Genomic DNA, 11,679 nt, shown 5'->3' on the forward strand with positions numbered 1-11,679 from the left:
GCAGAATTTATCCGCGGCATGTATCATGATTACTGCATCAAAGCTAAGCAAATTAAGGCCAGAATACTACTCGGTGTGGTAGTCAGCACTGTCATGCCGACTACACACAAAATGTGTTATGTAAGTAGCCTCCCGGCTACTTCCTTGTTGTCACAATATGTGTTATGTAAGTAGCCTCCTGGCTGCTTCCTTGTTGTCTCCAGTTGTTTGTGCCCTATGGCATTCTGCCATAGAGTCCATGTTGTGTATCTGTAGCCGCGTTGGTATAAAACCAACGCGACAGTGTGAAAATAAAGGAGAGTCATCGGGGCGAGCTGCTACATTGGTAGCAGATCGGGTTCGGTCTATGGACCTGATGTTACGGTATATGTAACCACAGCCCAGTGTGACCTTTACGCCATTACATTTCATCGTTAGCGGCTCGCCCCGCACATATTTTTTCTATATTGTCTCTCTCAAACAGTTAGTTCTTGTACATCTTTTGTGACCTTTTCGCGGTTCCACAATGACCTTTCGCTGTTCCACAATGTACTGGGTTCACAGCATACCCAGTGACTTTTCGGCTAAATTGCCGTATACACCGACGCTTCCAAGCTACATTCCGGAAAAGCCGGTGTTCTACAACACATTGGTTTGCACCATACCTAGTGACCTTCGGTTTCCTTACCGTGTACACCGATGTTTCCATGTTCATACCGGTGCGTAACGAGTGACCGTAAAGTGCCGTATACACCGAAGTTTCTATGCTACATACCGCAAATGTCATGTCGGTGGTAAGTCCGATCTTATACCAGTTGAAACACTCTATAAAGTTATTTCCGTACATCATCTTCCAATTAACATCTTTTATTATATTCACAATGCTTAAAAATACAAAAAGGTTACTGATAAAGTAATAATAATTCATAAGTATAAGTACTATAAGACATGTCTATATAGGGGGAAAAATGTGTCTAGCCGAACCAATCCCTTGTACTTCTGATGTAAGCCAGCTGGTGGTTTACGTTGTGACTTGACAGTGTTTTATGTAAAGCGCTGCTATTTAGATTGCAGGTACTGATAACAGGTAAGCGGCACTCGTACAACTGCAGGTAAACAGGCTAAAACTGTATTATAGCCCGGACCTGCCTGGTGCAGTTAATACCACATGTACCGTCAATGCCGCACAGCCTTAATAGCAGCGCTTTACATAAAACGCTGTGCAGCCACAACGTAAACCACCAGCTGGCTTACATCAGAAGTACAAGGGATTGGTTCGGCTAGACATATTTTTCCCCCTATATGCTATATTTCGATATATTTACCAATACCCTCAAATACACCAGTTAAGAGTGACCTTTGCACAAGACTTCTGTTTTCGATTCGCTGCACTTCTTATGATGTTAATCCAGCTAAACGTTCGTTTCATTCGATGGTTGTTTTTAGGCCTCATTTATGGTTCTGCTAGGAGAAAATTTTTTTGAATAATTGCATGAACACTAATTACATTTTAATTCCGCGCGAGGTACCAAAATAATTTATTTTGCAAATTGAAATAAGCATGCTGTATCAAAATTTGGTTTAAGTTACTAATTTGTAAGGTATGAAAGTACGTACGACGCTCCTGGAAAAATAAAAGTATTTCGTGGTCGCACCACTACAACACAGATGGGAAGTTGTGCTCCCACCTGGTACGTTGTAGACCGCAAAAACACAACAAATAAACAAAAATAAACTAGTAGAAAATTTTGAAAAAGTGCACAAATAATGACAATGCGATTTAAATTGTTAAAGACGTCTATGAATTTTCTACAATATGGTTTTTAAAAATGGTACCGATTCTTGAAGTTTTTGAATAAAATTTACCAGAACAGTGCAATTTATTAAGTACAAATGCAACCTTTTTCTAAGAATGAACGCATTGCAGCTAACATTAGTTGTATTACAAAGGGCAAGGTCAAATATTTTAGTTTGGTAACATAAGTATATACAAGTAGGTATAAGCAGCCATTCAAAAATTAAATATTTTCTTTTTTGTCTTTTGTCTTTGAACGCGAAACCAGTTTTATTTAAAACTCTGCTAGTCATAAAAATGACAGAAGAAAAATTTCCTTAAGCATTGCATTTGGCAACAACAATATAATTCCATCGTGATATTATATCTGGTATTAAGCATTGAGGAAGTGACTCACAGGTTTTCCTGCCGCAGCTTCAGATTGACCATGCCAAATAAACTGCTGCCAATACTCTTAAGAAAACTGTCAGCAGTTAGCTATTGTGTAAATTTTAGCAACAGCATGAACATATAAAATTTTTTTTATATGAATATCATGATCGAAATAGATGCCAAATAAACTTGCAACTCACCTAAGAACACCCTACAGCAACAGAATTTTAAGTATAAGTACCGCGAGATAGCATGGCTAACACTTAGTGTTCAGAATTCAAAATTGTTTTGCCAACATAAAGTTTTCAAATACCTTTTTCAACTAACTAACATACTTACAAGGGATATGTATGAAACACCAGAATGCAGCAACTGCGGGGAAATAGGTCACCATAGTACCATATGTTCCAGTCCCCTGATTTGCTAAAACTGTCAGGGATTCGGGCACAAAGCCCGTGATTGTGATGTTAACTTCTGCCCGTTATGTGAAAACTACCATCGCTGTGAGCAAAATTGCCCTATACTATGCCCGGAATGTAAGAATGAGTTACTATCAGCAGACCAATGCGATAATGACGTATGGTGCTCTGATTGCGTATTTCACGATCATCCAGAAAATTGTGCATGCCGGCCTTAACAGAAGTGAGTACAATTATTAATAGTTCTTAGTCTATTATTGCGACATTTTATTATATTAAACACATATATTATTTCTTATACGTTTTCTTATGTTATAATATTTCTTATATGTTTTCCCATATTATTATTTTTTTAATAACAGGCAAAACGCACTAGAAGAAAGATCGCTAAAGCGACACATATCGCCAAATACAAAAGCGCCAATAGTTTATTAATTTATTTTAAAAGATTCGCAAATGTGACAAAAAAATAAAAAAGATAAACAGTGGGAGAGAAAAAATGCCACCCCATTTACATGGCGATATATTGTAGTATAAAGCAAAGAGCGCAATCATAGAAAAAGACCGCATGGCGGCAAACATTTATTACCTGGTGCACATTAATTGGTGATGGGATTACGCCAAAACGTTTTTGGCCAGCCTTAAATTAAATTATTAAATTATTGCAATTTAACTGTTACTTTTCATTTCTCTGTTTTATTTACCGTTCATTTTAGATTCTTGGTTTTGATGTATTATTGCAAACACGTCACCTTTATTGTTAGAAATCTCTTTTAATTCTTCTATCACTTAATCTTTATTTTCTCTCTTTATACAAAATAGCTTGTCCATTATTGCAGTTTTATTATTACAACTTATTTGTTTATTTGTTATTACGTCATCTTGTAAAACACCTGCGACACAAACGGACCTCCATAGTTACAAAAATGGTCGGTGGAAAAAACGGAGCTAAATACCTGCTTTCATAATACTTATGTAACTGCTGCGGGGCGTACTTCCTTCTTTGTTAAAATAGCCCTAAACTTTACTATCAAGTAGTTATACCACACTGATATAATTGTTGCGGTTAACCGCAACAGTCTCAATTTAATATTTTTGTCATGTCTACGCGCACAGTGATCGCAGCACTCACTGCACGGATACCTAAAGTATTCCGTGCAGCGGAAGCCCATATCTCGATGCTGGAGCGATTGATTGCCATTGATTGCCTGGAGCGCAATGTACGAATATTCTTCGCTTAAGAATTGCCGAGAATGTTATTTCTCGGAACGACAATTGTGTATGGCCTTAAGCCGTTGCTACCCCATCTTGTTCCCCACACCTGATGACGTTATCACAGTGAATCCAATCACCTTAAGAAGAGACATCTTTAAGCTTATGCTCAAAAATACTCAAGAAAGCAGGACTCCTCCAACACATCCAACTCGTCCTGTATTTCGACCTTATGTACCACATTCACGCAATACCGGATCAGAGTTACACGAACAACGAACAAGGGCAACACCCACCACAGCGGAACATATACAAAGCTATGACCAACTTCCCACTACATCTAGAGAGAATACCGAATCACCAGAATCACCTTCAGCGTCATCATCAGACAGCGATATTGAGTCATCGGGGCGAGCTGCTACATCGGTAATGTATTCATATCTTACCATGACATTATTTAGACCAGGTAAACTTGGAGCCTTAATGCTTAATCTTCATTGATCATAGCTAAAGGAACTAAAAGGGGGCGGCTATTCCAGGCCACTCTCGTGCGTGGCTCACAAAGGCGAGGCAACGTTTACGGGCAAAGTCCTCATGGTGCTATACAATCCGCAGGAATGTTGCTGCAGGGGAACTTGGTTTGAAACAGTTTCCGGAATTTGCGGAGTGCCTTGGATGGATATGATTAACACAGCCTTGGCAGATAAATGCATAGTATTCTGTTGGGCTTGGTTAGGAAGCTAATGACAATGTGATACCATCCCAACGATCGCCTACATATGGCGCCAGATATAGAATATATATGGCAATGAAGATTTCTCATCGTCTAATTCGCATCTGATTTTTCTTCCTTGAAAAAAACCTGATGGATTTTGCGCAGATTCAGGTCTCCTGAGTGTATCAGCCAACTGTCGCGTGGCTCAAAGGAAATTTCCAGTTGGAAGGCCGATGAATTTCGAAGCTTCATGTTGTATTACCGGTCTGTACTGGAGAATATTTCACCTGATGCTAACCCTGAAAAGCAAGTTTGCCAGAAAAAAATGTTCTGAACCTTGTTATTACTACAGAAAAAATATTTGCCTTGTTAATGACGATATTTGCCTTGTGAATGAATCGACCTGCGGAGATGTCGCGTAAGCAGAAAAGTTCATGTACCCAAAAGAAGCAGTTGATTGGAAAATTTGCCACGGAATGGTCCTGTTTGCGAAGTCGAAAGGTCCTGTTGAAAGGATGCACCAGTAGGTTAAAAATGAGCTGAGAACGGATAACGAAATAAGCAAATACGAGAAACGGAGCACGTGAGAGCACGGGAAGGGGGCACTGAGCACAGGCGACACAGGGAACAGAGAGAAATCTGGGAAATCGAGACGTCTAAAATTGACGACGGAGGCTAAAAGCTGGGAACTGATTAATTTAGAAATTGTGTTAGCGGCTCTAACAACGAATTGAGGACGAGTGCCGTATTTTGCTATGTCTGTATGACGGCGCTACTGCCGTACACAGAGTAGTGTATGCTGTGGTTGCACTCGAGGGACCGCTATGCGATACGGACTTAAAAACTTTTTCAACATTTAGGAAACCATATTGTTGGCTTTTCCAGTGCAGTTCGATTGTAGTCAGTTTGATAAAGAATACAATAACACATATGCTGTTATTAACAAGACCTTAATTCACTGACATATTTTCAAGAAACATGAATAAATCAAATAACAATATTAGCTGCAGTCAGATATATATAGCGCGCGAATCGACGAATGCTTTCGTACCGGGCATATTGCAAATGTGGACAGGTATTATTAAAAATGATCGGATCGTCAAAATATTGCAGAATGCAGATACATTTCAGTATTAAGTGAAAAAACATACAAGTAGGTGCAAGTACATTACATACATAACCTTAGTACAAAGTACATTTTAACCAGCGGGATACGACTGCGTAGACGCTAGGCCGTTAACCGTAAATCTGCAGCCAAAAGTAGCGTTTGACAAGCACACTTGCCACAACCGGTCAAGACGCTGTTCAGCCACAGCGGACGACAACTACCGGTTGTCTACTGGTACTTTGCACAAGGTAAAATCTAAGAGAGTAGCAGCAGCCCCTTGTGTGCTATGGTGCCAATTCGTTTTTTATTATACATTTGGCTTTTACATCAGATCTGAGTTAAACTCGGTTGGAAGATCATTTGCCAGTTTCAGAGCAATGTGTTCCAAGGTTATCGTAACGTCGAGACATACTACTCCTGCGTTCTTCTATCCGTGCATGGCAATTATATCAGACCACAACAATAGTAAAGCTCCCTGATCTTTCGCCCAACTATCAACACCTTTTCAAACTGTTCGGGAAATAGTCGAGCAAGGCCAGACAACGCTGAGAGATGACAACGAACAAACGTCGCGTTTTTCAGTCGATTATTAAAAACAGAGGAATTTGATTGTTCGCCGCCATCTCGGTCGTCAAGTCTGCAATCAGGTGCCTCGATTGAGACCGCGAACTAATCCACTTCACCTTTTCACAGGTGTAAAAAGTGTGGGTTTCCTCATTAGTCAATTTCCCCGTAAGCGAAGCTTCTGTGGAACGTACCACATTTTTCATCAACAGTGCGGACATTCGAATGCTGAACATCAAGTCAAATGTGGCCGCACCAAAAGCCCCACCAAAAAGGCCGATTTTGTTCAAAGAATCAAAGCCGACTTTTCTGTTTCTCACGTTATGTCCTCGGAACGATGCGATTGTTGTATTTGAAACCTTAGTGCCGCACGTGTGTACGTAAAGCGAATAAAACCTATGCTGTGTGCCGGTACGGATCCGATCAACGATACGTTATCGTTATACTTTTAATAACACTCAACAAGCTGACAGAAAGGGAAAACGAATGAAAAGTTAGTCAATGTAACAGGAAAAGGCCAACGCCTATATTCGATGGAAAACACGACTGCAGCAAATATTCAAAAGTGCAGTCTACCATGCAATCGGCACATCAAAGCAATGCAATAAAACACGCAACAAACGCTTATGCCAACACATTTAAGCACATCCGCCAAATAACACCATAAAACACAATCGTTAAGACGCGGTCAAGCACAAACACAAAGATACAAATTGTAACAGTAAAATATCATATACGATTATTACGTCCTTGGACGACCGCTGGCACAGTGTGCCGGTTATATGGTCAGAGGCCGCTGGGCGGGTAACATATTGCATATGGAACTGATAGATTTGCAAGCGTAAATGCTGCCGACATTTTCTGTTTCTCACGTTATGTCCTCGGGACGATGCGATTGTTGTATTGCATATGGAACTGACAGATTTGCAAACGTAAATGCTGCTAGTGGAGTCCACCAAAATCCCATCGTCGACCATCCCCAGGGCCACGTTCCGCCGCCGCCTGCGAAGGGGCATTAAGCCTCGGAGACGGAATACCTAGCTTTATACGCGTGGTAACCATATTATTATCATACATAGGTTCTGCATATAGTCGGAACTCCATGGACATATATATATGCGCATGATCGAAGAGTTATTATAGGTTGATATCGAGCTTAAATTATGTGATATTTAACTGATATTATGTAATGTGATATTTATAACTCCTTTGACATGACATCTTTAGCTGTGATTTCGGTTTCTTGTTTGATAGAAATATATGGACATTTTATTTGTACAGCGTTTATAACTGTACAATATATTAACTGCACTATATTATCTTCTAAAGTTGTATATGGTTGCTCATGATTTGGCAGCTTTTGAAGTGGGATTGTTGTGTCGCTTTTCGGATAGTTTATATATTTTTGTTGTATTATGTGCTTGAAGTCGGTTTTATGCACAATGAATTCTTAGGTTTGAAACAATAAATACGTACATTATCAGCTTTGATCATAACTATTTAAACTAGAAGTATCGGTCGAGCGCGACCGCGCAAAAGCAGCAGTTCTAATCTTACAGTAATATAACAGCAAAGAAAGAGCTTCAGTAATGTCTTTGATCAGGTCCCGATCTCCGCGGAATATCCTGTGAAAGTCTTAACCTGAAAGGTAAATGATTGAAATACGTTAAGGAATGTCTCAGCAATAAAGAGCTACAAGAGCAACAAACGATTGCCTTACAGACTGCTTGGATTTGTTGGGCGATCCCCGAGGAGAAATCTAAGACGAACAGTGGCTTGCACGCTACACAAAAGCAACAACATGCGTAGCCGCACAGTTTTGCGAAAACAAACATGCCTTCGAAACTCTACAGAATATGTACTCGAAAGAATATGTACTCGAAAGCTCATGATGTTTAAATTCTTACCACTTATCCGGATAGGATTTTTTGGTGTACTGTAATTCGCACGTGGAGGATGTGAGGTACTCTTTGGTTGGACGATTTTGCCCACAATTTACATGGATACGATGAGCATCTTGTGTTGGCGTATTTATTAGAAGTTCTTTGAACGGTGTTCAGGTCATTCGCCGGGATTTCAAATTATCGACATTAAATACCCTGCTGGAAATACCTTGCCGATACATTGAACTTTGTTGCGACCAAGCTGTCCAACTTTCCTAAAGCGGTTGGACTTACGGGTCTGGATTAAAAAAGTGACTTTATTTTGGTAGAAAGTTCGCAAGGGTATGATCGAGGAAGGCTTAAATGCAAAATTGAAGGTGTATAAGTCAATGCACATCCGAAGCAGGTAAAAAGAGCCGTAGAGAGCCACACCTGAACGTTATTTGTGGGTCGCTTGGCCATCTTTTTTGCAGAACTCTTTTTTATGTTGAAGAGGTTTATTTAAAATGCTGTACCGTTAAACTGAGGGAACAGACAGAGCACAACAATACTGTTATCGCTGGCGGGAGTGCCGGAACCCGGCTGCTGCTGCGGCCGAATGCCGAAGGTGTCAAAGGTGTCAGTCACCAGCCAGCCGCCATCCTAGGTGCCGGTTCAGTAGTATTACTTGTATTCCCATGAAAGCACCACGAACGTTTACGTTTTATTTGGCGTATTACCCTCTTCCGCTACTGTCTAAGATGGCAGATGTCGCGTAACGTCTTGTTCACTGCTGCTGTGGATATATATCTCCGCGCGGCGACAGGCTAAAATTCCACCGAAATCTCCTATATGGAGTCTTGAAAATGTTTGAATTTCACGAAACCCAAGCTACGAACAACCTAGTTCAGGCGTCGCGTACATCCTTTCAGTGTCCAACGATCTTCTTGAAATACATTCAGCTGCTGTTTGTTTTCCATCTGCACTCTGTATCAAGACTGCACCTACACCTGCATCACTGGCATTAATAATTTAGGATGGCGGTGCCTTGAAACAGCATTTTCGAGTAATTTAAAAGATTCGGATTTCTGTTTATTTTTATCGATTTTTTGAGGGATTTAATCGCTTCATTGCGGGAAAAATCCTTTCATTTGTCGTAACCGTACCGGGAATAGTTGCGAAAACTTCCCACAGGCTCTGAATATTAGAAATCAGGGCCCTTTTTTTCTGGGGTAATTACGACGGAGTAAGAAAAATTGAATCCATCAACGCCTGTGCACTCTCTGTGACAATATTATGTATCATGATGAGGACGACTCCCGATTAACAGTCAAATTAGATTACTTTAATCCCGACACCGTGCAGAAAAGATTTCTATAACTTGCTAAAGCCGTGAATATCGCATTGTTTAACGAGCCGTGTTCTTTGTTTGCATTACAACCAGTTCCCTTCAACAAGACCTGTTTAGTCGTTGTTTACTTTACTGGTCTATGTACAACCTAAACGTTTCTGAAACTGGTATATACGAGCAGATTTTCTTCATCCATTTTACCTACTTCTGCACTTCGCCCTGTACCAACGGCTCATGCTCCAGTGCCATTTTATTTCCCGCCAATTACTATAAATCCTAATTGCCATTGTCGTTGTAGAAACAAAAAGTTTATTTTTATTTTCGTTACTTTTCATTTCCAGTTACGCTAGCTTCAAGCACAATCAAGATGTCCAACACTATATCAACAATCCGGACGATCTTAGTTATTAACGCTTTGCTTGGGATACGAAAAGGCATAAAAACTATTAAGGAGATTAATGAATTGGAAAACTACCGTTATTGCCGTTCCTTTGCCAATTTTTCCTGTGCCCCACTGTCACAGGAGGAACGAAAACCTCCTTGTCGAAAGGCTGGGCAGACTCCGTTTTTTATGATGCACGGTGCGAAAAGGCGCCTGCGGTGAAAAAGTTCCTGCCAATTCAAAAAGAGGAATTCGTCATTCAGTTTCACGTGTACACTCAACAAATGCAATGTGGTCTCGGCGAGGCTTTAGAAATCGTTAATGCGGAAGAATTCCGTTCAAAATAAAAAGGTTAAATCAGGTATGATGTGGTTGTATCGCACACGACATACAAGCCCGGCGATCACGTACTCGTCCAGGTTATACACAGGGAGCCTTCCTAGTGCCAAAATGGACGGCCGGGTGGGAAGTCGTACGACCAAGCGGTCCAGTGCGCTATATTGCAAAGTAGAACAGAAAAGTAAATGTCAAGATCGAAACTGTACACGTTATCGCCTTAAACCTTACGAGTTTAGAAACGTTGATGCGATATTACTGGATAAAAACCGCCGACATTATTGTCGTGTGTAGAAAAGGAGTGCCCGGACGAAAATGAGGACATTCCGGCTCCGCCGCCTGTAATTCCTTCAGCTGACTAACGTCATCGCCATTGGACGCCGAGTATGCAGACTGTCTAGAAAAAGAAATGGAAAAAGAGCCGGTTATACGCCCTCGTTCCAGTAGAACAATTAAGCCGGTAGAAAAATACTACCTATGATGATATAGTTTAAAAGCGCAAACGCGATATACCAGTAAGCAACAACAAGAGAATCGCTGTAGAAAACCGAATACGGCACGACCTGAATATATCCCAGTCGGTGATTCAAAATGGACAAAAACCCCAGGCAGTACCGGATTCCACGGAATACTCTGTGGCTTTATGGGAGCTGCAATAACCGTAAGAGCTCCTGTAACAGTAGATAATGCGTTACCGCGGAATTTCGAGGAACACGTAACCTTGCCGGTCCCGGCTTGGGGGAAACATTTAGAGCAATATTGGTCACAGGGTGGCATTACCGATGACATTTTAGGCAAACAGAGTTTTGGCGATCGCCAGCCTGCGTGTAGCGATACACAGTTACTACGAGCAGCGTTAGAAGAGGATGTATCCCCAAATCACAATACATGGATCACCATATTCCGTTGCTCAGGATCGTAAGCGAGTGTGTTTCTCACCTTGGTGAAATACAGGATACCAGTAAGAAAATTTGGAAGGTTGTATCCCTTTCCAGTTCCGCCAAATCCTTGTGGGATCAGTACACCGACGGCTTGTAGACCTGTATTTCAAGGGACTCTCAGCATTTACAGGTCGGTCGCGCCAAGTGTAGACAGTTGCACAAAATAAATTTTGATATATTTCTGTAAGTAGTTTTAACATTAACTTTGCCATTTTCTTGTGTAACTTTTCATTGCGGACAAAGCCGTAATAAAACCGGAACCTTCTAACGTGTTCGTAGGGGGCGGGCTGGAGCTTAAGGAAGGAGGGTAGCGGATGTTTTTCGGGTGTTTGTTTATAACTGCCCTTCTAAAAAATTCAGGAGATTATCTTTTTGTAAGCACTTTTTTAAAAACTAATGAGTGACCCAAAAGGTGTTCTCTGTGGGTAAGCAAAAGAATCTTGCGCTATCCGTGCTCTTGGAAATTCCGAAAGATGATGTATCGCCCATAGACCTGCATGTTAAAAGCCACCTTCAAAAGAATGTGGTTGCCTGGAGCGCGGTTCGCGTAGGATAAGATGTTAGCAGTTTAAAGGAAGGAAGAAAAGTACCTTTGTAAGACCACTTCAGTAGTTAGTAGTTCTCAACCACTCAGAATTTTTAA

General features: G+C 40.8%; 2 long non-coding RNA genes across 2 annotated transcripts; one reads left to right on the forward strand and one right to left on the reverse strand.

The window, feature by feature from the left end:
• The first annotated feature begins 312 nt into the window (after positions 1-312).
• LOC129601554 (uncharacterized) lies at positions 313-4,773 on the forward strand. Its single transcript, XR_008692244.1, has 3 exons — positions 313-698; positions 3,682-4,203; positions 4,285-4,773. It is a non-coding gene; the product is annotated as an uncharacterized LOC129601554 (long non-coding RNA).
• Positions 4,774-10,427: 5,654 nt separating this feature from the next.
• Positions 10,428-10,907, reverse strand: LOC129601555 (uncharacterized). The gene is made up of 3 exons (XR_008692245.1): positions 10,816-10,907; positions 10,659-10,745; positions 10,428-10,488 (listed from the first exon to the last, which is right to left on the reverse strand). It is a non-coding gene; the product is annotated as an uncharacterized LOC129601555 (long non-coding RNA).
• Between the last annotated feature and the right edge of the window lie 772 nt (positions 10,908-11,679).

This window comes from Paramacrobiotus metropolitanus, unplaced genomic scaffold (genome assembly GCF_019649055.1).
Source record: "Paramacrobiotus metropolitanus isolate TYO unplaced genomic scaffold, Prichtersi_v1.0 Parri_scaffold0000250, whole genome shotgun sequence".
In the NCBI taxonomy this organism is placed as follows: Eukaryota; Metazoa; Tardigrada; class Eutardigrada; order Parachela; family Macrobiotidae; genus Paramacrobiotus; species Paramacrobiotus metropolitanus.